The 27,109-nt window shown below is 46.2% G+C and overlaps 1 protein-coding gene across 1 annotated transcript in view; it reads left to right on the top strand.

The window, feature by feature from the left end:
- The first annotated feature begins 22,088 nt into the window (after nucleotides 1-22,088).
- Nucleotides 22,089-27,109, top strand: part of MPPED1 (metallophosphoesterase domain containing 1) — a 571,670-nt gene continuing 566,649 nt past the window's right edge. The window contains exon 1 of the mRNA XM_085650550.1: nucleotides 22,089-22,672. The gene's annotated coding sequence lies outside the window, so the exon portion shown is untranslated. The remainder of the gene's footprint in view (nucleotides 22,673-27,109) is intronic.

Below are 27,109 nucleotides of genomic sequence, written 5' to 3'. Positions count from 1 at the left end.
AGGCATGTCATTCCAGCATTTGGAGGTTCCCACCTCAAACGTTCTGCCTCCCACCCTGCTTTAGCAAAACGAGGAATGGTGAGCTAGGTTTATGGTTGGACCCCAGCGATCTGCCCTGCTGGTAAGGGCGAAGTCTATTTCTCAGATAGTTATGGCATCTGCCCTGGTATGCCCGCAAAGCGAACGTAAGGGTCTTGAATTCAATTCTCTTGGCCACAGGGAGCCAATAAAATTGTCGGAGGTGTGTGTGGGGGGAGATACGCTGGTGGAGTGGAACCTTACAGACCAATCTAGCAGCCACGCTGTGCACTATCTGCAGCCTTCGGATCAAGCCGCTAGGCAGGCCTAGGTAGAGTTTGTTGGCGTAGTCAAGGTGGAGGTGACTAACACATGCTATACAGTTTTACGGGATTTCACTGGCAAGAAGTCGATGGATTTTTTAATAGTTTTCATCTTGCCAAAGCAGGCCACAGATACGTGCTGAACATGGGCAGAAAGGGATGTATTTTTCCCATCGGACTCCATGGTTCTTGACCCAGTCCTTAGGTACAGGAGCAGTCCCCAGTTCTGCAGGCCACCACAGGGCATCCAGGGGTGGCACTGCTTGGTTGAAAAACAGAACCTCCGTCTTATTGGTATTAATATTTAAAAAGTTGTTGCTAATCCAGATGGCAATGCTTTTGAGACAGTCTCTGAAGGAGTCAAAGACTGAAGACGACACCTCGCTGAAGGAGAACATCAGTTGGGTGTCATCCGCATAAGATATCACCTTTATCCCCATATTCACGATGAGCTCCGCCAATGGTGCCAGATAGATGTTAAAGAGTAGTGGGCTTAAGGCTGAGCCCTGAGGCACCCCCCCCCCATCTGAGCGGTTTTGCAGCAGAGTTGAAAGGGTGGAGAAAGACTTGTTGGTCTCTGCCGTGTAGGTAAGTAGCGATCCAATCCAGCACCATCCCACGGATGCCTATTTGCTTAACGATCAAGCAAGATGGAGTGAGACACAGTGTCAAACGTTGCTGACAGGTTGAGAAGTACCAGCATGGTCGCAGAGCCCCCAACCACAGCCTAGCGAATGGAATCAGCCATCTCAATCAGTGCCGACTCAGTGCTGTAGCCAGGGCAAAAGCCAGACTGAGTCTCATGCAGTAGCCCATTGGTTTCAATAAAGGCAGCCAGCTGCTGATGAGCTAGTTTCTTTAGGATTCTAGCGGGCCTGAAAGAAGAGAAATTAGCCTGAAGTTGGGTTTCTTCAATATAGGGAGTAGGAACGCATGTTTCCAGGCTGAGGGGAAAACCCCTAGCCTGTGTGAGGAGTTCCAGATGGAATGGAGGGGTGCATTGAGCCATTCTGCCAATAAGCTGTATTTTCGAGCTGGCCAAGGATCACCAGGTGACCCCAATTCGCATTTCTGCAGTTCTGCGAATGATGCATCAACGGGAATTATGGAGAACTCAAAAAACACACAGGCTGATTCTGGTTATGGCTACGAGAGACGCCTTCCCCATTAGGGTAGGGAGACGTAGGAAAGGAGGCATAAATCTGAGAAATGTTATCCTTAAAGAAGTTCAAGAGGCTGCTGCACAGTTCCAATGAAAGAACAGCAGGGTGCATAAGTGCCGAAAGGTTGGTGAAGGATTTCCTGATCCTAAAAACTTCCCTAGAGAAATTACTAGCACTGGCAATGCGGTCAGCCAGGAAATCTCTTCTCTATTATTGAGAAGTTTGTGATATTCTTTCGGAGCAGCTCTATAAACAATTTTATCCACAGTTGCATATGATTTTCTCCAATTTTTTGCAGTTGTTTTTTTTTTAGCTCTGATGTCCTCGGTAAACCAAGGACCAGAGGGGGTCGCTCTGGAGGAGCGGACAGGCCTCTGTGGGGCAATTTTTTCCAGGGCCTCCAAGAACCAAGCATTCAAGTTTACAATGCTGTCATCAGGGTTATTTGAAAGGAGGGGGGGGGCTCGGAGTCCTTAACAGGGGCTAAAGACTCTGGGGAGACCCTACTCCAATTCCTCCTCGATTCCTCAGGGAGCGAGAGGACCCTGGCCTTTAAAACTCAGGTGTAGCTGGAAGGGGACCATGTAATGGTCCAACCAGATCACCGGAGTGGGATTGTTCACTATAACCTCCTGCAGATTAGAACAAATGAGGTCCAGCGTATGGCCCCCTTTGTGCGTTGGAGAAGAGACCAGTTGGATCATGTTAAAACCAGCTAGCGACGCAATAAAGTTCACACTATGTGAACAAGAGGGATCATCAACATGTAGGTTAAGGTCACCTAGGACTGTTTGAATAGTGGGTGCAAACCTGTGTGATATAGTCTACCAAAACGGGGGTTGAACTATGGGAGCAGCCCAGGGGCCTGTAGAGAAAGAGCCCCGCAAAGGAGGCAGAGGAGGACAGTTTAATGCAGAAAGGGAGTCCTTCAATACTACCCATCTGACCAAAATTGGTAATGGATCTCTCCCAGGTGTCTTTATGGATAATCGCCACACCACCCGCCGGTCTGTTGTCTCTCCTATTAGCACAAACTATGCTATAGTCCTGGGGAATGGCTATGGCCACTGCCGGGTTGGAGTTTTCGCGCAAGCAAGTCTCGGTCAGGAACATTAGGTCCCAGTCATTGTCAACAAGAGATTGGTGTATGTCGAGGGCGTGTTTGGGCAGCGATCTACAATTAATGAGGCAGGCTTTGAGGACCTTGGAGGGGTCAGACATAACTCCTTAGCCACCCGCGTAGCACGGCTAGGATTAAGAGTGAAGTTACAACAAGGGCAGTGAAAGGACCCATCTCTATCCCCAAGTGATGCAAGTGCCTGGCCCAGGCAAGTGGAGGTTCTAAGTGCTAGGAGCTCATCTCTGTCCCAGCCACGCATGCAGGCAGCTGCATTTTGGGCAGCATAACTGGCCCTGGCCCGGACGCAGTCGGCCTTGCCTTTGGTGCGCGTCTGCGTGACAGCTAAATAGCAGCCAGGAAGAAACTGGACTGCTGACTCTCCAAAGATGGCGGCGAGAGATGTCTCCATTGGCGCTAGTAAAAATGGCGTTCAGGCGGGACAGCTTCCTGCCCCACCGTGTCACAGGAGGTAAGAACAGGAGAAACAGAGAGTGCCCCCAAATCAAGGACACAAAATCAGTTAAAGGTAAGTGAAAAGAAACAGGAAGCTGAGCACCCTGCAACACGCAGTAGTGCACAGCCCAGTAAAAAGTATTAAAAGTATTTAAAATTAGCACAGTTAAAACACACATGGACACCCTGAAACTCGCAGAAGTGTCTGACACAGGAGATCTGTACGCCAAATGTGGGAAATGGATTACCAGCACACACTGGCAGCAGTTCGGCTTCTGCTCACCATCATGGGAGTTCGTATCAAGAAGGCAAAAAAATAAAAAACTGGAAAGTGCAGCAGTATTGGGATGGTCAGTCCCAAAGCGATGTTTCACTGTAAAATCCTATTCCTTGTAGGTAGATGGACCATCTAAACAGTTTTGGATTCGGACCTTACATGTGCATCACGCATCTGAGAGGTCTGTGGTCAATCTAAACCCGGAAGTGATTCCCAAACAGGTATGGTCTCAACTTCTTAAGGGTCCAGACCACTGCAAAGTTCTCCCTCTTGATTTTCCTCAGTCTTTCTCCCCTTGAAAGTAACAGGTTGGTCCAGGCCCTCATTTTTCTGCTGTTCCATGCTCTAAAGCATCTGCCTGCATGAGGAATTCCTTAGAGAAGTCGGGTGCCTTGAACACTGGTGCTGAACACATGGCTTCCAACAGGGTGTCAAAAGCTTTCTGTCACGCCCCTGTCCAGATCACCTTCTTCGACTGCTTCATGGTAATCATCTCAGTCAAGGTAGCGAAAACAATTGTGCATTTTCCATTGACAAAATGTCCTATAGTAGCCAGTGAGGCCTAAGAAGGTTCTCACTTCAGTCTTGGCATGCTCCAAAGCTATAATGGCCTGGGGTGCATGGCCAAGCCACGGACAAAGATGGCCGCGTGCCTCTGAAGCTCCATCAGGTCGTCCCAGTTACCACCATCTGTCTCCCGCAATTCTGACTGTTATGGCCTCTAAGTCCACCTTGCCGGATCCTCCTGCGACTGCATTTGGGGGAGGTGCCAGTGCCGTCATCCTTAAGCTGCCTGAAATGGTGCCCGGGCCTCTCCGGACGAAATCCGAATCCTCAGCGTCCCAAAGACATCTGCGGAGCCCCCATTAATCATCATTCAGCTGTAAGTGCATCGCTGAAGGGCCTTCCCCTCTCCCTCTCAGACCCGGTACTGCCGTTGCTGTGCGCCCCCCTTCCTGGTTACGCCTGGGGCGCACGTGCGCTGCCATCAACGCTACTGGAGGCCCCAGGGAGACAGGGTCCTCAGGCGAGCCCGGGAGGCAACCACACGGCTGCGCTTTCGGGTCTGTTGGGTGTAGGTTGTGGCTCTCGCTGGGGATACTCCCTCAGCTGCTGATCCCATCCTCTTTGCTGACCGCAACCCGAGGTGCGCTCCCCAGCCCGCTTAGCACCTACCGCAACTCTGTGCCCCGACTTCCCAATCTGTGACTGGGCTAAGACTGCACGGATCGCGCTGCACTTCCCCCGGGCTGGAGTTTCCGCCAGCCGGGAATACCAAAAGACCCTAAGCAGAGGGTTATCATTGAGTAAAGCGGCATATAAGGCTCAGGAATTCCAGCGGCGCCATGGCAGACAGGGGCCAAGAGGCGACCACCACGGCAGACTCTGCCGCCACCCAGGCCTCCTTGTTGGCGGAGTTGAGAGCTGGCTTCAAGTCACTTGATAGCAGGTTTGACACGTTAGACAAAAGTCTAGACACTATGGGGGCCAAACTCGACCTGCACGATCGACGTCTGGACAGAGTGCAAGGTCGTACTTCGGATCTTGAAGACGGGGCAGCGCAGACCATTAAACGCCTTGAACGCATGGAGAAAATTTTGAAAGATGTAGCAACAAAGATCGAAGATTTAGAAACATGCAGCTGGCGCAATAATCTTCACATTCTTGCGGTCCCGAAATCTAACACGGGAAAGATAGATATTTTTGTTGAATCAATGCTCATTGACGTTTTTGGCAAAGAAGCCTTCACCCCCCGGATTTGTTGTTGAACGCACTCATCGTTCATTGGGCCCTCGCCCAAACCCAGGTTGTCCGCCAAGACCCATCATTGCGCGCATAATGTACTTCAGGGACAGAGACACTGCACAACGCCTAGACAGGGAACGAGGAGTACTTACCTGGCACTTACCTGGCAGGGCTACACAGTTGCACTCTATACTGATTTTACTGTTATAGTTCAGGAGGCGAGATGCAAATATTCAGGCGTTAAGTCCACTCTACGCAATCTGGGGCTCCGGTATGGCATGCTATATCCTGCAAGGTTACGAGAAGACAATAATGGGCGTCCACGCATCTTTGACTCTCCTACCGAAGTCCAGGAATTCTGCAGATGCTACAAACAATCTGCCAGCCAGAAAGACGCTGGTGTTGATCTACCCCTCGCCCCCCAGCAGATCTGTGGCCAGTATGGAACTTTTCTCCCACGACCAATTCATTCTACAGTTTTAAATAGCAGTTATTTGATATGTTGAAAGCAGCGTTGCATAGGTTGAGACAGAATTAGCATAATTTTCTTAATTTGTCTAGGAAGCTGGGCACTGTCGGAGAGTTGCCTCCCCCCCACATGCATTGCACACTGGTTAAAATCACCGATTGTAATGTATCGTCTTGTATATTTGCATTTCCACTTGGGATGTTTACAGGATGCATTTGGTTATTGTCTAACTGGGTTGGTTCCTTGTGTATTGGAGCGTGAGGCTGGGTGGGAGCAGGGGATGTTCCACAAATTGTTAATTACACTTTGACTACCAGCCATTTGTATAACACTCAGAGCTTTCTTGCCACTCACTCCACACTTTGCATGCAGTTCAACAGCTCTAATGACAGCATCACTTAATCTCACTGATCACTCCAACCTCTCCGTCATGACTTGGAATGTTAGGGGACTCAACAACCCTAGAAAAGGGAAACATGTAATGCATTATTTGCAAAGACACCAGGTCTTCTTACAGGATACGCACCTGCCTAAATCGGATGTCACTCATTTTGCTGCCAGCTGGAGCCCACACCTTTTTTTTTTTCTAACTATGGTACATATGCTCGGGGCACAGCGATACTAATCCATAAGAGACTCCCCTTCTCTCTGCACAAAAGCCATGCAGACAGTGAAGGCCGATACACTATAGTAGTGGTTACCTGGATGGGCCATGTTGTGACACTTGTATGTTTGTACGCCCCTAACGTTGACTGCCCTGACTTCTTTCAGGAACTTCATGCCACAACCCTACGCATGGGCACTGATTGCATACTAATGGGGGGGGGGGGGGGGGGGGGGAGACTTCAATCTACTCCTAAACCAGTCACTGGATTGTTCCTCTGCTTCAGCCGACACCAAACCACACTCACGACGAGCACTGCTGTCCATGCGCAAATCACTTCATTTATCTGACAATTGGAGAAAACGCAGCCCCACTGCCTCAAGATACACTCAGTATTCGGCCCAATACGACATGTGGACAAGACTAGATTATTGGTTAATTGCCCCAAAACCATCAACATGGTACAAGACCACCACAACTCTTCCCAGAACATACTCGGACCACTCCCCATTGATCCTTAAAGTATGTGTGCCCAGGCCGGAAGGTCATGAGCACCACTGGAGGTTTCCTGGCAGAGCCTTAGAGGACGACTTATTCCACTCAAAGATCAGGGAGGCGATAGAAGAGTACTTTGGAGTGAACACAGGGGCAGTGGACACTTGGGCGGTACTTTGGGAAGACTTTAAGGCCTAAATCAGGGGAGTCACAATTGCACAACATGCTGGAGTGCTTAGGGACCTCAGGGGGACCTTAGCCCGCATAGAACAGCAACTTACATCAATAGACACTACAATGCTGTTCTCCCTTGACTCAGAGGGTTCGAAAAGCAGATTAGCACTACTTGCTGAATCCCGAGAAGCAGCAGACAGGGAGACTCAAATTCCTGAGTAAATATGCCACAGCACGCAGATATGGGGAGGGTGAGAGACCAGGCCGCACCTTATCGCGACTACTACGACCCCCATATGCCAAATCGTACATCACAGAACTTAACACTTAGGCGGGACACCTAACGGACACGCCTGAGATCTGTGCTGAATTCCTTACATATTACACGACTCTGTATACGGCAAAAATTGTGCACAATCCTGCTGATTTAGATGACTACTTCCCAGAGAGTACAATGATGAAGGAAAAAAATTATTACGAAATAGGTCTAGCTCAGTACAAACAGATGCTTCAGTCCAGCTAGTCAGGAACTTTGTGATAAAATAGCTACATTTTTCTTTGTCAAAGTAGAGGCCATTTTCGCCACATTCACTAGCTCAATAATCAAAACGTCCTCGGACCACACAGCCGATCCCAAGTTAGGAACAAGCTCTGGCCCACAATTTGATAAATTTGCCCTGGTTATAACATCAGATAGTCTCAATTCTCTTATGACTGTGAAATCAGGCTCACCATATGGTCCATGCCCAGTTTCTATACTAAAGCTAGCACCCGAACCAGTCATTTTAACCTTGACTTCCATCATAAATGCCATGTTCAAGGAAGGATATTTTCCCAAAATTTGGAAAAGGGCATCTATACTGCCCCTGCTTAAAAAAATGACTTTAGACCCTAAAGACTAATAATTTTAGACCTATATCTAGACACCCGCTCCCTGCAAAAATCGCAGAGAAAATCATGAATGCTCAACTTAGCTCTTTCCTGGAAGTAGCTTAGGTGTTGGATCCCACGCAGTATGGGTTCCGAGGGGGGACACAGCACGGAGACCACCCTGCTTAAATCTACTGAAGAGATCAGGGCAACACTTGACCAGGGATGAAAAGCCGCTATGATTATGTTGGACCTCTCAGCGGCCTTTGATACGGTCCATCATGCTTTGTTGATGGACCGGCTACAATCCTTCCTGTCAAACAGATTACAAGTTGTCTTCCCTTGGCGAATTCTCTACCAAACCATTTTCTTTGACCTGTGGTGTCCCCCAGGGGTCATCCTTGAGCCCAACCCTTTTTCACGTTTATGTGTCACTGTTGGCTCACCTGATCGAATCCTACAGCTTCAGCCTGGCCACATATGCAGACGACACCCAAATTGTGGTGTCGCTGCGGCCAGGTAAGCTGCAGGGCACAGCATCCCGACTGCTGTGGGTAACTGGATGCCCCAAAATTGCCTCAAAATAAACTCCAGCAAAACAGAGGCTGTGTTGTTTGGAAATGATGCAAATTTCTGGACCCCGGCTTGGTGGCCAGATACAAAGTCCCCTTCCCTCCCCTATCAAAAAGGTAAAAAAAATTAGGAGTTTGGAAATACAACAAACTCAGTTTTAGGGACCAAGTGAATGCGGTGGTCTCATCTGCATCGTATACACTCTAAAATCTTGCAAGAAAATCATGCCATTCTTACCCAAAGACAGTCAACAAACAGTTATTACTGCTTTAGCCATCTCCAGACTGGATTATTGCAATAGCCTCTATATCAATATCCAGGAAGTACTTATGAATAAACTGCAACTTCTGCAGAATGCAGCAGCCAGACTGCTCACCGGCATACCAAAATACGCCTCAATCTCGGCTGAGATTAGAAGGCTTCATTGGCTGCCTGTTAGAAAACTGGTTCAATTTAAGGCCCTGTGCATGGTTCATAAGGCCCTTCATGGATACGGGCACAACTACCTTAAATTGGAAATCCATTCGTATGCACCAAAATGATTACTGCACTCCTCGGATGCTAAGTTGGTATCGGTGCCCTTTGTAAAAAAAAAAGCCAACTGGGGTGGCAGATGTTTTGTGGTGGGAGCAGCCAAGGCTTGGTATGGCCTTCCATCGCATCTTAGGTGCATGACAAACCTACGTGCCTTCAAGAATGCTTTAAAAACTTGGCTCTTTTCTGTCTAATTTCTAACATTTACTCCTGGCTTTAGGCCTCTGTAAGACTTCATTTAGCGCCAGGACACCTCCGGGTAACAGTCACGCTTTATGTCAATAACATTAACAGAGATAGCATTGATCTACATGAAGAAATACATGCAAGATTTCCTAGCTGAACCTTTCTCTTCAGACAAAATCATCAGCACGATCGACGCGCTAAATGGCTCCTGGCCTGGATGGCTTTACAGGTGATTTTTTTAAAAAGTACAAAGATATACTGGCCCCTAGGCTTCTCGAGGTTTACTATGAGGCCCTAGGACTACGACAGCTACCTCCCACTCTCAGACAGGCAGTGATTGTTATGCTACCCAAGCCTGGTAAGGACCCCTTGTTATGCGGGTCTTACAGACCATTTTCATTATTGAACCTTGACTACAAGATTCTGGTGAAAATGATTGCTTTGCGGCTTGCCTTACTACTTGACAAAATAGTATCCCCAGTCCAATCTGTATTTGTACCACACAAATCCACTTCCTTGAACCTGTGCATGCTATTTGCAGTAATATGTTTATGTTTATATGTTTCTAAAGCGCTCGAATGCCGAGGCGCCTTGGCGCCGAGGTGTAGTAACGGTGGACATAAGGAAAGAACACTCATATGGTTTCAAAGAGTCGAGTTTTTAATCCTTTCCTAAATACCTGAAGGTCGGATTGCAATCTCATAGCCTGAGGCAAGTTGTTCCACAGCCTGGCTGCACAGTATGTGATCGTCCGACCGCCCCAGCGTACTCTTCTGATTTTTGGGACTCTAACAAGACCCTGAGTAGCTGATCTAAGGGGGCGTTCAGGAACATAGGGTACAAAGAAATTCTCTAGGTCCTCTGTAGCACCGCCATAAATTGCCTTATGCACATATGTAAGCGCCTTGAATTCTATACGTTGTCTTATAGGTAGCCAATGAAGAGATCGTATCCCTGCTGAAGTTGGCTGTCCTCTACTTAAACCCAGCAGAAGCCTAGCTGCTGCGTTCTGTAATGACTGCAGTTTCAACAGTTGACATTTATTGATCCCCAGAAATAAGGCATTGGAGTAGTCCAACTTAGAAAGAAAAAGAGCCACCATCACTGTTATTTGTAATTCTGATGGAATGAAAGGAAACATTTTTCTCAGTATCTTCAGGAGGAAAAAGCAAGAGGACACAAGACTATTAACTGGGGCCCCCAAGTTGAGTTTATTATCAAAGAGGACGCCCACATTTCTAACCTTCTCTACTGGGGACGGACATTCTCCGGCCTCTGATGGCCACCATGATTTATTCCACAGGGGCAGACCTGGCCCAAACTCCATCACTTCTGTTTTATCTGTATTTATCTTTAAATAATTCTGACCCATCCAGGACATGATCTCTGTAAGGCAGGAATGGAATCTGCCTGCTATGGTTCCGAGCTGATTGTTGGTAGATAGGACCAAGTTGGGAGTCATCAGCATACGAGACCAAAACAAAGCCATGTTTCCTGACGAGGTCAGCTAAAGGTGTCACGTACAGGTTGAACAGCGTAGGAGATAGGGCTGACCCCTGCGGAACTCCGCAAGGAAGGAGAAATCCATCCGATGTCATACCTTCCCAGAACAGCTTCTGCTCTGTTTCCGAGAAAGGATACCAGAAGAGACAGGGCTGCTCCTCCTATCCCAATCTCCCTCAGCCGCTGCGCTAGAGCCATGTGGCTGACGGTATCAAAGGCGGCTGACAGGTAAAGGAGTACTAAGATCGCCTTTCCACCACTATCCACAGCTCTGCGGATCTCTTCGGCTGCCTTAACCAGAGCTGATTCCGTTGAGTGTTGTGGCCGGAAACCATGTTGGGAAGAGTCAAGCAAGCTATTAGTGTCTAAATAGGCTGTGAGCATTTTATTCAGGTATTTCTCCAGAACCTTGGCTGCAAAAGGAAGGCCGGCAATAGTGCGATAGTTGTTAACAATGCCCGGATCCAAGCTTGGTTCTTTTAAGGGGGGGGGGGTGATAGCCCGTTTCCAGATAGCAGGGTACTGTCCAGATTTTATAAATTTGATTCAAAATAGGTGTAAGATATTCACAGATCAGATCGGCTGCTCGATGCATAAAAGAAGGTGGACAGGGGTCGGTCGGAGCTCCAGATTTCAGAGAAAACAAAATGTTATTAACCTCCTCTTTGCTCATCGGCTGAAAGCTGGTCAGCCAATTCGAAAGCTGTGTGGAGGGCACCGGCGAGTCTCGAGGTTGTATATTATTTGAAAATGTATCATAAATTCCTTTAATCTTCTCTTGGAAATGTTCCGCAAGGGCATTGCAAAAATTTTGGTCTGGCTTAAAAAAGCTGACTTGTTGGGGTTTAATCAACGAGTTCACTGTTTTAAACAGTTCTCTGCTGGAGTTACCCGCATCCTTAATTTTGGTTGTGAACAAATGTTTTTTGGCAGCCACTATTGCCTCCTTATATTCTTGAATGGAGAGATTGTATAAAATTTTCTTTAAGTGGTCATAATCTGTCCTCCAGAGGCGCTCTGCCTTTCTGCAGGTAATCTTTAAACTTTTAAGTTCGGGGGTATACCAGGGGCATGATGTCTTCCCTTTCTGTACTTTTGCTAACTTTACTGGTGCAGTCTTATCAGCTGCTCCCAGAAGCCAGTCATTAAAGTGCTGTATTACAGTGTTATTGTCGCAGTCTAACACAGTAGGGCTAAGCCCAAGGCCGACTCAAAAACACCCTCCTTTACTTTGTCCCAGCGTTTAATAGGGACTTTGATTGGTCTTGCTTGTGCTATGGACTGCCTTTTAGAAATTTTAAGTTTAAAATAGATAGCCTTATGGTAGGTCCATGGCAGATCCAATAGATTGGCGAGAGAAATGTCTGAATCATTAGTGAAAATACCGTCCAGCGTATGGCCCGCCATGTGGGTAGGACCAGTTATTATCTGCCAGAGATTGAAAGCCGCCATGTTATCTAAAAGTCTAGCGGTCTCTGAATCATTATTTAATTCCAGGTGATAATTAAAATCTCCCAGGACCGCAAGAGAATAGGGATCAGTATATGATTCCAGGAGAGTCATTAACATTTGTGCGAAGGTTCCTCTGGGGCCGGGGGCGGTATATTAGGATACCCTGGAAGATCTGCATATTATTAAGTTTTATTCGAAATTGCAGTGCCTCTGCTGGAAGAGTAGAGATAGATTCTGTGTGAAGTTTGAATTTAGCCCCATAAATGATAGCTATCACTCCACCTTTCCCTATTTCTCTATTTTGTGAGAAATACGCATATCCATCCGGGACTGCAATATTCCAGTCAGGGGCGGAGGAGTTGTCCGTCCAAGTTTCAGTTAGAAAGACGATATCTGGTGTGGAGGAACGTATAAAATCTTCAAGTTTATACCTATGCTTCACCACAGAGCGAGCATTCATCAACACACATTTAATATGTTCAAATGCAATTTCCCTGGAGTTGGTGGTTGTTCGCTCCGCAGCTTTCATAGCAGGACCTAGCTTCATATTACTGTCCTGAAAATTCTCCTCTGCCCTTCCCCTCTGATCTTTCCTCTGTCCATGTTGTTCCAAATTGAAAAAACATTTTGGGCAACCAACCGCAGCTCTCGTGCCCTGAAGTATGGGTAGATTGTGGGGTACGCATACAGTGGACCTTAAATTCAGTAAAATCTGCCTATCATCTCTTACTGGTCTATTTGGTCCAGGGGCCCTGGCGCTGGTCGCGCTCCGGGCGCAGACGGCCTTGCCTTCGGCGTGCCGCCGGCACGCACGCTGCACGGACGCTCCAGCGTGCCAGATATAGTGGAGGCGGAGCAGAACAACTAGAGCATCAACCCCGGTGCAGTGCGGTTCCCGATGTACTTCCGGGAACCGCGGGGGCCGAACGCTAGAAAACTTAGGTTATGGCAGTGTATAAGTTATAGATGGTGAAACAGAATTCACAGGTACGTTAAAATAAATTAAAAAGTAAAAACAGACTGTAGTTTGGTAGTGGTCATGCAAGGCCTAGTAATGAAGGAAAGGGAGGCCTTCGTTCTTTTGTACCACGGGTTTTGTTTTTTTATTAAGGATTGTGCTTGCTGACGGAAGGGAGGCAAAAAAGAAAAAAACAAAAACAAAAGAAACTAGGTTTGTAGAGCAGTCCGCAGACAGGGGCAACAGTCTTGTTGTTTTCTGTACACTGTCCTTGGGCGCGCTTGGGCTTGCCTCCTTCTCCCCTCCTCTCGGTGGACTGTTTTCGGGGCTGGGTAATGTGCTTGGCATCTTCCTCAGTGACAGTCGGAAAAAAAAAAACAACAACAAAAATATTGTATTAGGAGAGGGCTGAGGGATTCCAATATGGACCTCCACCTAACACCCAGGTGATGTTGTGCTCAGGTAGTGCTTTACAACTCCCACCACGTCCCAACTGCGAAGTAATGAAGAAATGGCACTTGCCTCTGGCCACGGCCCTTCTGGGTCGCGGCAGAAGGGGTCCAGACGTCCCTCTCACTCCCTGGACGAACGGACAGCTCAGCGTTATCACGGGTCTGGCTCCAGAAGTCAGCCCCTGTCTCTTCTCCTCCGAGGTCTTCTCCCCTCGGCTCCTCACTCCTGGGCTCCTCGCGTCTCCACTCAGCAGCGGTTCTCCACTCTCGAGCGCGTCTCTTCCCTCGTTCCGCGCTCTTCCTGCTTCAGCAGCGCTCACGTGACCCACGAGCTGCGCCGCTCCAGCGGTGATTGGCGCGCCCTTCTGAGGCACTGCGGCGGCCATCTTGGGTGTCCCGATCGCGGGACTACACAGACTTTCAGCAAAAACTTTTAAAATAAGCAGCTATTTTGTCAAGAGTAAAGTGCAAGGTGATATGTGTGCAAAATACGCGGCAGTTCACCTTCAAAGTAACGAGACCAAAAGCCCCTGCTACCTACACGCTGCGCAGTAATACACAGAATTGACCCGACAATTCCAGCAGCTGCAGTCCTGCTGGATACAGAGAAAGCGTTTGATTCCCTGGAGTGGCCCTTTTTACTAACTGTAATGCGCAGGCTGGGAATGCCCAGGGGGTTAATTGATCTCACAGCCCTTCTATATTACGCCCCCACTGCCAGGATCTGCTTAAATGGCACACTTTCCCGGCCCTTCACATTATCTCAGGAACCAGGCAGGGTTGCCCCTTATCGGCTTTACTTTTCATATTAGCAATGGATCCGGCAGTTTCAGGAACACCACTTACAGAGAGGACTCCAATTTAACACAGGGACCCTTCTGGTGTCGCTATATGCAGATGACATCATTCTCTATGTCAGGGACCCACAGACTAACCTAGAACCCCATATCAGAGAAATTATTAGATTTGGTAGATACTCTGGCCTTGGAACAAACTGGCACAAGTCGGTGATATTTCCCCTCACTTCTAGTTTGGTAAGATGGAATTGTGAGTTTCCGCTGGCCTGGAACACGGACTCGGTTAAACACTTCGGGATTCACATTCACCTGGACACCTCCGAAGTTATTCAACTAAACTATGGCAAGGCTATACACCAACTAGAAACACAGGTGGACAGGTGGGTACGACTCCCACTCTCCATTGCAGGACAGGTTGCTTTGATCAAAATGATTGGCCATCGAAAGTTCCTGTATCTTTTTTAAAACATCCCTATTCCGCTTACGAATCTGTTCTTCATGACACTACGTACCCGCCTCATCCGACTGACTTAGGGAGGCAAAAGGCCTAGGGTCCGCTGGGAGGTGATGACACTGCCTTATGATAGAGGAGGATTTGGGGTTCCCAACCTTCAGCTATATTACTTAGTGGTGCAGTGCATCTCTGCACATTCTTTGTTCCACCCGGATGCCAGAATCCCGTATTTACGTCCAGAGGCTGATTTGGTCCTTCCAGATGCACTTAACACAGTGCTTCCTCTGGGATTCCCACGAGATCAGAATGACATCCAAACGGACTCCATCACTAGTTGGGCCTGGCTGAAACTGATTGGGGTTATGGGTTGCCCTGTGCTATACTCTCCCGGTCTACCGATTCCCAACAACCGCTGGATACCCATATCAGGCGAAAAGATCGCGCAATGCACGCTCTTCAAATATGACCTGCATACAGTAAGCGATTTGTACATAGATGGGAATATTTTTTCTGTCTCGGAAGGGGCTAAGTTTAGTGATGCCTCCTTCATGGAAACATTTGTACTTAATCGCATGCGGTCAGCATAGAGGGCAATTGTCCATGGATTCCCTGTGGAACCTGATCCATTCACCCCCTCTCCACTGTTTTAGATAGTGCTAGAGGGGGTTCGGGGGGGGGGGGGGGGGAAGAGGACATCTAATCTCAAAGATGTACAGGACATGTGCAGATATGATCCCAATAAATGACTCCAAACTAAGGGCTTCCTGGGAGGCAGATCTGGGACACCCTATTCTAGATGACCAGTGGGCAGTGTGCTGCAGCCAGACCAAAGAGGTGTCTCGGAACAGCCGCCACAAGCTTATTCATTTTAAATTTCAGCATAGAATCTACATTACACCCGTTAAGGCACATAGGCTTGACCCAGAGAGATCTCATTGCTGTCTGAAGTAAGATTCCCCACGCGCTGATTTTGCCCATCTCTCCTAGAACTGTGGTTAAAAAAAAATTAATTAGAGCCTTCTGGACCACAATTTTCCAAACATTAGGGGACATTACAGATTTAGACATCGAACCCACAACAGAGGTCACACAGCTGGGCTATGTGAAAAATATCCCGAAGGCTATCCGGAAATTCGCCGCTACAGGGTTGCTTCTGGCCAAGAAGGAAATAGCACTCAAATGGGGTGCAAAGCTGCTCCGACATTTAAGGACTGGCTTAACAGTCTTGCGTAATGCAACACCAACTATGATTTATACTCCACCACTCTTCCCAGAACATCCCGCCCCAGGGACATTTGGGTCCCATTGAAACAATATACATCAGCTGCGCAGTCGCACCCTGCCACACAAATTGAACACGGACTGGTGCCTACTGGGGTAGGTTAAGCGGGAAGAAGTGTTGACCACTGGGAATGGAAACAATTATTAACCGTGGTTCAATGTTTCTTTTTTATACGGGCAAACTACTGCAGGAAGTACGCACCATTAACGGACTGGAGAGTTGGGCATGAGATTGCAGACTTAATGGTTCGCTTTGAGTTGAATACTGTAAAATTGTAATGTTGTGTGGAGCCGGCAAGTTCTTTAGTCTTCTGCTGTATATGCACTTATGTATAACTATACAAGTTATTGAAGTTGTTATGTTAAGTTTCTGAAACTGGTAAATAAAGTTTGTTTTTTAAACTATAATAGCCTGTATCATGAGATGGAGAGGTTGTTCATCACCTCCACTAACTTGGTGGCCCAAGTACACCACAGATACCTGCCCTATCTGGCACTTGCTGGCCTTGATTCTCAGACCTTCCTATTGTGTCTAAAGCACTTCCTGGAGCTGGTGCAGGTGGTCATCCCATCTTAATCTGAAAACAGCAATGGCATCCAAGTAGGCGGCACTGAAGTGTTCTTTCCCAGTCAGGACACAGTAGACCAACCCCTTGGAGGTAGGACGGTCATTCTTTCGTCTAAAGGGCATCACTTTGAACTGAAAGAAGCTCTCTGGGGAGCAGAATGCGAACTTCATTTTGACCCCCTCACTAAGGGCAATCTACCAATACCTTGGCGTCAAGTCAAAGGTATGAGGTACTTAGCAGCCCCCAACCGATAACTGAACTCATCAGATCTGGGAATGGGGTGAGCATCAATCAGTCTTGGTGCCTGGATTGAGGCTCTGTAATCCACACAAAAAGAGTCTCGGGTGTTGCTCGGCAGGGGCAACCTTGTGTATATGGATCGGAGTGACTGTAGGATGGCTCAAATCATCCCAAATCCAATATTTTGAATACCTCATCATTGATGCTAGCTCTCATGTTGTCAGACAACCTGTAGATTTCATTCTTGACAGGCATCCTGGCTCCATGTCTCTGTCATTGATGTCCTGGTCATGGCATTGATGTACCCTTCAGTGAGCTTAGGGGAAGGGGAGACTAAAGAGGCAAACTAGGGGAGAGGAGTTGGCCTAACGGCTAGGGCGGTCAACCTCAAATCTGGGGAACCGGGTTCAAGTCTAGGCAATGATGTGAACATCCTGTGATTCTGGGCAAATCACTTAGTCCCCACGTGCCTTACAAAAAAAAATAATTAAAATGAATGTGACCTCATGTAACGCAACTGGTGCTATGTAAAGCGCCCTGTACCCGAAACCGGGTCAAGTTCGTGCTATATAAAACAATGTTAAAAAAAAATAAAAAACTACCTCAACAAGTGGGAACAGTCCATCTGTTCCTCTAGGGTCAGAGCAGGGGAGAGGACAACTCCTTCCACTGACCCAGCTTGCTCCTTGGAACACCAGAGGTCTGGGAGGGGGTTACTCTGCTTCTCGCCGTCATCAAGAGTATAGTGGCTCCAGACCTTTTTAAGTCAGGCTTGAGGTGGCTCACAGTTAGGACTCTCAAGGGGTCTCTTGATATGTTGAGGTCCACCAGGTAGGTGACTTGCCCTTTCCACTCCAGCTCATAGAGTCCAGCATATCAGTCTTTTCTGCTTTTCAGTCCTCCAACTCTGATAGGGCCAGGTTGGTGAAGGAGGCACAGCTCTCTGCTACAGACAATCTAGATTACTGTATCTCTGGGGGCACCTTCTCTTCCTCCACTGACTGAGCCCATAGCTAAGTCATTCTTCTCAGCATCACCATCTTGCCCTGGTGTGGTAGTTTGAACCCAGCAGACCTCCTCCCACGCTCCAAGGGCTATTTGAAACTCCAGGTTGTAGACACCTTCCTCAGGGTCAGCCCCTTTTCTTACACCGCTTCCTCATCACTAGCATGGTGAAGCCTTCAATGGTGCTTAGGTCCCCCTCCATTCTCGCATAATTTTACAGGTTCACAAACAGTGAGAGGAATGGAAATTAGGGGGGGGGGGGGGGGGGAGAAAAAAATAAATCAAACAATTACCAACTAAAAACAAAGAACTACTTCAAAATCAAGAATCAATTTTGATGTCAGATTATAACAAGGGCTTTTTGATTGCACACAAATCACTGAGTGGCACAACAAAAACACAAGTACTGAATCCCAAAGCTAAACACCAGTGCAAAACATTGGAGTATTAGTTGATGGGGGTGAGAATCCATCTCAAATAACCACAATCCTTATTAGGGTGACTAAAAAAAGTCACTTAATAAACGTGTGCTCATCCCCCAGGTACCTATGGCACTGGGAAACCATGCTTAACCTAGAGGTAATGTGTAAAGTATTTATGCAGCACTCAAACAGTGATAAAGTTAAAAAACATAATACAAGAAAAATTCCAATTCCAAGTAGAAACGAAGAGTGAATTAAAAAATTGTGCCAAAAAGTACAAAGTGCCAACTGCAATTATCTGGTCGTGGTGGACCTGATCAAAGTCCAACGTTAAGGTTGACCACACTGGACAGCTGGTAATATACAGGTACCAGGCTTGTCCCGGTGGACAGCTTACCTTCAGACTTAAAAACTTTTATGGAGATAAGTTGGTTGTCACTGAGCCATCAGTGGGGCTAGTTGCAACTTGCAAGCTGGATCTGCAGCGGGGTTCGACAACAGCGGGCTGCTAAAACTGGAGTCCTGTTGCAATTGTCAATGAAGGCGGGAAAACTCAGAGCGGGAAAAGTTAGTTCGCAGGGAAGTTATGATGTAGATCCTGATGAAGCTCTACGTTTTCTGGAGTCCGCTCTCCTTCAGCGGGGCAAACCACAAACCTAAGACCGACTGGCGATTTAACGACGATGGCTTCAGCAGCAATCCTCGTATCGGTCAGTTCTCCAGGCAAAAAGTTTTTTAAGTCCCACTTCTTGCAGGCTGAGGATAGGAGGAGTACACTCTAACACCAGTCAAGGTTTTTGAACCTAGGGGGCACAACTCAGGCCGGCAGCAGAGTGCAGAGTAGTTCCAGTTGGAACTAGTCAGCTGGGCGGTTGGACGGAGAGAGACCTCTGGAAGCTTGTTATGTCCCTGTAGCTCACACAAGAGGTCAGCCAAATGATCTTTTGAGTCACTTCTGGGTTCAAAACAAGAAGATCCAGTCTTCCTCCAGGATTCAGACAGCAGGACAGTCCTTTTGATTCATCAAAGGTCCAGGCGTGTCCTATGGAGAGCCCTGGGGATGCTACAAGCCGCGGTCCATGCACGTAACATCGGTGGGGCCGCGTGAAGGGGGAATTTGAGGGACGATGCAGAGGGAAAATGAATTATTCATTTAATTTTCCCTCTGCATCGTCCCTTGAAATCCCCCTCCTTACAGCCCCACCGCTGTTACTAACATGGACCGCGGCTGGATGCTACTTTTATGCGCAGGGCCAGTAGGTGGGGGTGGGAAATCCTTTGTCCACTCTGTAGACCAATTCTGGGCAGCACCCCCCCATCCACTGGGTGTGAAGCCAGCCTGACTAGAAAGACCAAAGCGATGTAGACCTAGGTGTGAGCTCCATCTACCAATGACAAGGTAGGCATCCTTTGAAACTCAGAAAGAGGCTGGGCACTGGCCCACAGACAATGCTGTCAAGGAGGGAAATTCTCTCTCCACACCAAAGGCCCTTTAATTCCTGTCTGGGAGCAATACACATCTCGTCACAGTAGTCAGGTGACAGTTGGACACTGGCAGCAAGGAGACCACTTTCTAAACATGCCTTTCCCTCAATACTGACAAAAAAATCCAACATTACCATTAAATTGGATTTTTAATTACCAATAAAATTAGTACTTGAATAATTTTTCTAGCTATTCCCCAAACTGAAAATAACCATTATACGTTGTTATAAAGTAACCCGGTGTTTTCCTATGGGATACCCAGCCTTGCCACAGTGCCTCCCCTGTGCGGCGAGACCTAAACATTTAAATGGCCAGGCCTGCCGGGCCCTAAACATTTTTTTAAATAAATATCCCCAGGACTTGCTGTGTGCCCCTGGGGCGACTGGGATCAAAACTTGACAAAAATGAAAGACTCCTATGGGCTCGCCGCCCATGGGGCACATGGGGGAGGAGAGGCATTCATTTTTTTCAAGTTTTGAGCCCACAGGGCATGCCACAAGCTCAAAATCCTGGGGAGTTCTGACTTACGCAGGCATTCTGGGATCTATGGAGCAGTGTTGAAGATGAGCCCCTGAAACATGGCGTACTCCAGCTTCTGGAGACGGAGGTCAGCCCTTCATCTGGTGACCTGTCTTTATAGGGCACTAAGCGAAATGGTGCATTAACCCTGGTGCTCAAGGGAAATTGGGGAAGGTTGGTGGGAAGGGAATTTACAGTTACAGTGGAATGGAATACTAGAATAGCCACATAAGGTGTCACAAAATACACTACTGAAATACATTCAATCATACCCACATGACATAGCCGACACCTCGCAGACTCACGACCATATAGGGTGGGGATCTCAGGGCATGCCGGCGGTGGGCACATCATCAACGCTGACTTTTGCCACATGACCTGGGGCTGCCCCCACATGCAGACATATTGGGGTGGGGGTGCTGGATAGGCTGAAAGCCACCCTTGACGGCACACCGGCGTGCTTCTCAACAGAAGTGTGCCTCTGTGGAGGTTCTCTTGACCTAAGTCCAAGAAGATGAGCAACAGGTTCATAGACCTAGCTCTCGTGTTGGCCAGACGGAGGATATTGATGACTGGGAAGTCTAGAGAAGGCCCCATGGTGGGAGTAAAAGGCACGACCATGTGGGCAGTGGCAGAGGAGAGAGAGCACTGCTGAGGGAAGAAGCACAGGAGGTGCTAAGGCAACCAATAGCGGGACAGAGGTACTGGAAACTTAGGAGGGCTGCACCGAGGGGAGGAGCAAGACTCGAGAGGTAGATGAGCCAGACACATGACAATGAGCCTGGGTGATGACAAAGAGGCATAAGAATGAACAGTATCTGGCCCTACTTTAAGAGGGTGTGCTTCACCACCACCACCCTCCCCCCGCATATTCGAGGCACAAGACTCAGACCTCTTCTTCAGGCAACAACGGCCATCTGGGTTGACACCCATCAGCGTTCTGTTCATGGTGGTTGAGTGCCCTGGGTACTACCCCAACTTATACGTTCCAGTAGCCATATGATGCAAACGATCAGTTAGACATGTTACTATGCTGTTTGGTTCTGTCTGTCCCCTGTTGGGATGGACAGGTTTTTGCCTTTGAATATTGCATTGCACCACGTGAGGGAAGAGATTGCATCCGCTGGGAGGCAGAGGGACGGGAGCGTTGCTAAGGCACAGACCTTATAATCCCAATTGATGGTCTGGCTTGATGACACATAAGCGATGTTGATACACAATATAAACTGCCCCGCAACTCTGTAAGTTGCCTATGTATCACTTAGCAAAATGTGGTATACCCAACGTCTGTGTTTTTACAGGCAGGCTATTGTCGCTTGAGGAGCTCAGCGGTGATCACATTGTGCCCATCCCATCACAAGCATACACTGCATGTTACTACATACACCTTGTAACTCACAACACACCCGCCATGCCTTTGAAGCACTTACCTATTAGCAGATGGACTGCTCACTATTTATTCTATAATAGCTGTTTTCGGATCTCGCCTCTCCACCATTTGTAAGACAGGTGAGCTTTTGTGTTCTGATAGGAGTAAAATAAAGTCTACAAATAAACGCATTACACTTTCGTAACGGGAGAGAATAAAAGGTGGTTTAAAATGATGAAAAACTTAATAGATGCTTGATGGCCCAGCTTTTTTTTTTTGTTTTCAACTTTAATAAATTCCAGCGTTGAGCGCGCAAATCTACAACATGGTTAAGCCAGATCTTTTGGAGGGCACACCCTCCTTCACTAGAGCGGATAGCATTTTGGAATGGTGAAGATCTTTTGCACCCGTTGGTTCCTTCCTCTGGAGTGAAAGGGCTAGATTTGCACCATCCTCCTAAGAGAATCAAAAACTCGTCTAAAACCGTTCCATCCGCCTCTAAAAATATGGCTTTGATATGTAAATCTTGGCAATTGAAAGCTCATTTTTGTGCACATGACATTACGTGAAACACGTGAGCGTTTTAGCATAGGAAATTTCAAAGGGGAAACGAGCTTGAGGTTGTATGGGTATTTGGAACGCACAATCGTACGGGCAACTGCGTGCCAGTCCACCTTCAACGTCTGTCAACGCCTTTTGAGATTCTCCACTGGCCTCTTTCTATTTGGAGATATGCAAGACAGAACTGGCTGAGAGAGATTAAAACATATCCTTTTGTTAGTATACGTCTTGCTCGAGCTGCCTGCCTACGCTCACATCCCCAAAGAATCCCGGTTGGAGACGCCTGCAGCCAGCGCTCTCTCAACGGCCCCTGGCGTCATTTGAAACGGGGTGTACAGGAAGGAGAGGCGACCAGCTACTTGAATACTACACAAAATATAAAGAAGACGGGGACTGACTGCAGCTACAATGCCGAGTTTTGTATTCATATATCGACCGTCGCATTTCCTCAGCTGACGCGAACCGCTGCCGCTTCCTCTGCTCTCCTTCAGCTGGTGCCGCCGGCCGAGCGAAATGAACTCCGGACCGCGGAAGTGACCGCTTCCGACTCACAAGCACCTCCTCTATTTTGAAATCGTGTCCTTGGCGGAAGGTCTCTAGGTAGGTGTTTCTACGTTGCTGCACGCGCTATAGCCTTGCCTACCACAAGGGCGATATTCTGACATAGAACTAGACATGCCGAGGGTTGATTCAGCGTTTACTCTACAGTAAAAGCACAAAAGCCACACGCAGAAGTAGTATTTTATGCGCACTATGTCCTACGCATCTCCTATACGATTAAATGTTTCAATGTTTGGTAAACCGTTGAAATATGGTACGTATGCGTTTGTAGAAACGGCGTCCCTGAATAAAAAAAATGGTCAGGTTGTTGAGAAATGAACGTAATGTGCTAGTTTTGTAATTTAAGCTAATTTATATCTCTTGTTTATAAAAAAAATATAAACATACCCATTATTGTATTTCGAGTACTTGTCCAAAGTACGCGATATATAATTACAGTACAATATTATTTTCGGTTTTCTCCAGTGATGAACTGGCAGAAAACGGAGCTGCTTGTTTTTTTTTTTATTGTTGAGCTGTGCAAGCACATTATTTTTCTGAACTGGACTCGTTGTTGCTTTTGTATCTGAAACAGGAGTTTGCACTGTAATTTTAGTCTGATTCGAAACACTTAAATGAGTGACCCTCGCGCTAGCACACAACACACCCCGTACAGAAGATACAGAAAGGGAGGCTTTATATCAGTCCTATTTAATCTTTGTCTTGTTTGGGTGGGCTCGGTTCAGGCAGGTTTGTCTGGTTGCCCGTCATATTACGGGGCAAGCATAGTGGATTTTGTAGATGCCCACACTTTGAATTGGTGATACGTTGTTTTGCCTCAGCCCGCTGTTACCTGCCTTCTCTACTGATTCTGCCAAATCGACATCCTCTACCCATCTTGCACATCAGCATCACTTATACATGCCAAGAGACCTGATTCAGGCGGGAAATCCCGATTTTTAAAGCCAAAAGTTGCTTTATTTTTGCTTTCTCATAACCAAAATTACCCCTTCAATGCAAGTTAATAGGGAAATAAATTCCCCCATTTATTTTTTCTAAATCTACCTCATTCGTGTTTGCACATGTTGGAATGCATGCACTATGTCCTGAGCATCTGTTTCTCTGCATGGCATTGAGAATGAGATGAAAAATGGGCCCTCGCACACACATATGTAAATGCCCATACATTTAGTTCAGTACCTTAAGGCATGATGTTGTCCCTGTGCAATTCAGTCGTGACATGATGACACACGTGCCCCCATAAATATGATGTTCTCAGTTGCAAAATTGATGCACAGGCTCCAAACGGCTGCATATATTTGTGGCTTTGTGCATGAAAACTCTCAAGGGAATGGATAAAGTTCATTCTAATGAAAACACTTTTTTCAATTAGTTATTATTTTGGTATGCATTTGTTTAGTTGAATACTGCCATGAAATTTAATCACAGAATGACTAGAACTAAGCCCAATCTCTTATCCATGTAGGTGCAGACCTCGTGACTAACATCTTCTGTAGCAAAACCAGGCCTACTCAAAAGCTGATTTGTTGGCACAAGTTAAAAGCCTCATGACATTGTCTGTGGCCGTTTTCAACTGTTCTTCCATTTGAAAAAGTTTTATTGAGTTTTATTATTTGTATTTCATTTCTCTTTACTTGATAATTTGTATGGTTTTAATTAACAATTCAATAAATACATGGCTTATTAAAATAAATGACAACTCATTTTGTGTCTCTTGATAAGGAGTGTGAGGCCATAAACCAGAGGTGAAGATGCCCACCTTTTGGTAAAATGTAATTGTTTCAAGGTGTCCTTAGTGATAGGTGGGAAAAGCTGACATGTGGCCCCATGCTCTGCATGATACCTTAAGATGTCTTTGCTTTTTTATCCAATGAAACGTTACGTTCTCATATTTAAACCCATTCTTAGAACAATAGAATAATTCAGGTCCCTGACTTAAAGTCCTATTATTGGCTGCAAAGTAAGGTCTAATCAAGAAGTTACACATGAGAGGGTCACTGGCAGCTTACCATTCTCAAATAAACCACTTTTTGATAAACCGATCCTGTTATAGAACCATGAAAAAAGTTTTACCATGTGAACCTCCAAAACATTTTAAATAGTCTAATAAAGAGTACTATCTCTTCATTGTCAGATGACCTCCATTCATCTTTCTGTGGTTTATACCCGACTTCCTGTGTCTCAGCACCAAACCACTGTCATCCGATTGGTATTGGATTCTTTGTGAAGTGATCAGGATTCTAGGAAGATCAAATAGAGGCACATTCTTTTTTCTGTAATTTTAGTGTTGAGACTCAAGAATAGGAATAAGCGTCTCCTGGATTTTGCAAGTATTCCTAAACACATGCATGATAGATAGTTGTGGAGCCCAGCTAGACTACAGTATGTAAAATAAAACGCAACATGTCACGGGTCTAAAGTATAACATTTTTTAAATTGAAAAATAGTGACCAGCTATGCAACTGACAATTGTCAATTCAAGGGATCAGCGCATCTTCCCAAAATCCAGTTGGAGAATATAATTCTAACTCCTATTCACATTACATATATTTTCATACACTTTTTCCAAATGCAAGTCATTTGAATATTTTCACAAGAAGAATGTGAGGAGCTCTTGAAACACAGAAAGTGATATATTAACATGCTACTGAACACACTTATATCTGAAAATCATGGTTTGGATTGCCAACATTGAAAGCTAGACTTTGCTACATGATGCAGAAAATATGCAAATGCACAACACTAAATAAAATTACTTCTGGAGCCATGGAAATCTTGAACCATCGCTTGAATATTATGGCATGGGAATACTTCAAATTAATGCAAAAACCGTGTTAAAACTTGGTTATGTAATGATTCAGCACATATTAAGCATACATGTAGATCAAAGCATTGATATATAAGTCCACTGAGATTAAAGTATAACCCGTTGTGGAGCCATTTGGTTATGTATGCTAAGTGAGATGTTGAGTCAGTATTGCAACATTCGGTCCCTACAATTGCAACAAAATCCAATTTTTAGGTCGAGCCTAGTCAGTGCCTGCGCTGTCTCTTTGAGACATGCGGTATTCACACTGTGGGTTTACAGCACTCCCATTGCCTTTTTATTCATCCCTTCGATTATCGTTCAGAAATGCTTCCTTGCTAGTGTTTAGTCCTTCCTCTTTGTCCCTCCTTTTTAGGTCAAACATCAGCGTGCAAGCGCTGCCTGCAAGACCTGCTGTAATCTCTCCACTGGAGTGAAATTACAGCTGCTGCTTGCCATAAGATGACAAGTCCATCACTGCTTGTTATTGGCCGGTTGCTCCAGACACATCACTTCCTTTTTTTAAACCAGGAGCACCAGCCAATTACAGTTTTGTTACACCGTAGGTTTTAGCTGGCCAATTCTTTTTCTTACAACCGCCTCATTCCGTGCTTTACCTTTAATGGCGGCTCTGGCACTTTCTTTAGACACGGTTCAACTATTGCAAGGTGCGCTGCCGCTGTTAAAGTGAAAGTGCGAAATTGGGCGCTTTTACAAAAAAAGCATTTGTCAAGTTAAAAAAAAAAGTGCTTTTTTTTGGTAAAAGCGCTCAATGCTGCGCTTACACTTTATTGGCGCCCGCACCCCTTTCTTTAAACAAGCCCTGTCTAAACAAAGGTGCACGAGCGCCATTGAAGTGAAAGCGCAGCATGGGGCGCTTTTACAAAACAAGTATTTGTAATAAATAGGTCTAGCATTGCTAAAAGTTTGAGCTATTGGCATTGTAAATAATAATGCAACACCAATAGTTCAAACTTTCTGTAATGCGAGACCTATTGTATTACAAATACTTGTCTTTGGTTTCCTCCAACAGAGCACCGCCTAATTTCTGTTAACATTACGCTTCCATGGCTCGAAAAATCCACTTGCTTACTTGCCTTGTCGAGGAAGATTTATTCAGGACTAGTTATTTTTAGGGACTACTCGCCCTTTCTGGCAAGTTGAAAATCCTCTAACTTTAGTCACAGAACAACAAGTAAATGTAGGAAGACAAACTGACTTTCGACCTCTGTCTCTGGAAGCAGGGCAAACGTGATAAGACATCTTTCTTGCTCACAAAGTAAAAGAGCAATTAAAATGCCTTTACACTTTACATTTTGTTATCTTGTCACATTTGCTGGCTTTCAGAGAAAAATGTCAAAAGTCAGTTTGTCTTCATACATTTTTTTTTCTGTGACTTAAGTTGGAGCATTTTGTAAAATGAACTTTGTGACAATTGAACTGTGCAAAGCATGATAGATGAAAGGCTGTAAAATGTCAGGCTTTTTTCTTACACACCACTGAAATAGGAAAGTGAACTGTTCAAACATTTCAAATATATTTCACCAGTTATGAAGACCCATTTTTGTAATTTTGTGGGGAAAAAAATATTTTTATAGGATCAAAACAAATTAGAGCACTTTACTTGGTGATGTGCACATTTAAATATTTTTGCTGAAACCCAATTTCCA

The sequence above is a fragment of the Triturus cristatus genome, chromosome 4_1 (genome assembly GCF_964204655.1).
Source record: "Triturus cristatus chromosome 4_1, aTriCri1.1, whole genome shotgun sequence".
Lineage (NCBI taxonomy): Eukaryota > Metazoa > Chordata > Amphibia > Caudata > Salamandridae > Triturus > Triturus cristatus.
The sequence above is the reverse complement of the archived record's forward strand: the minus strand, read 5'-3'. Positions and strand labels throughout refer to the sequence as shown.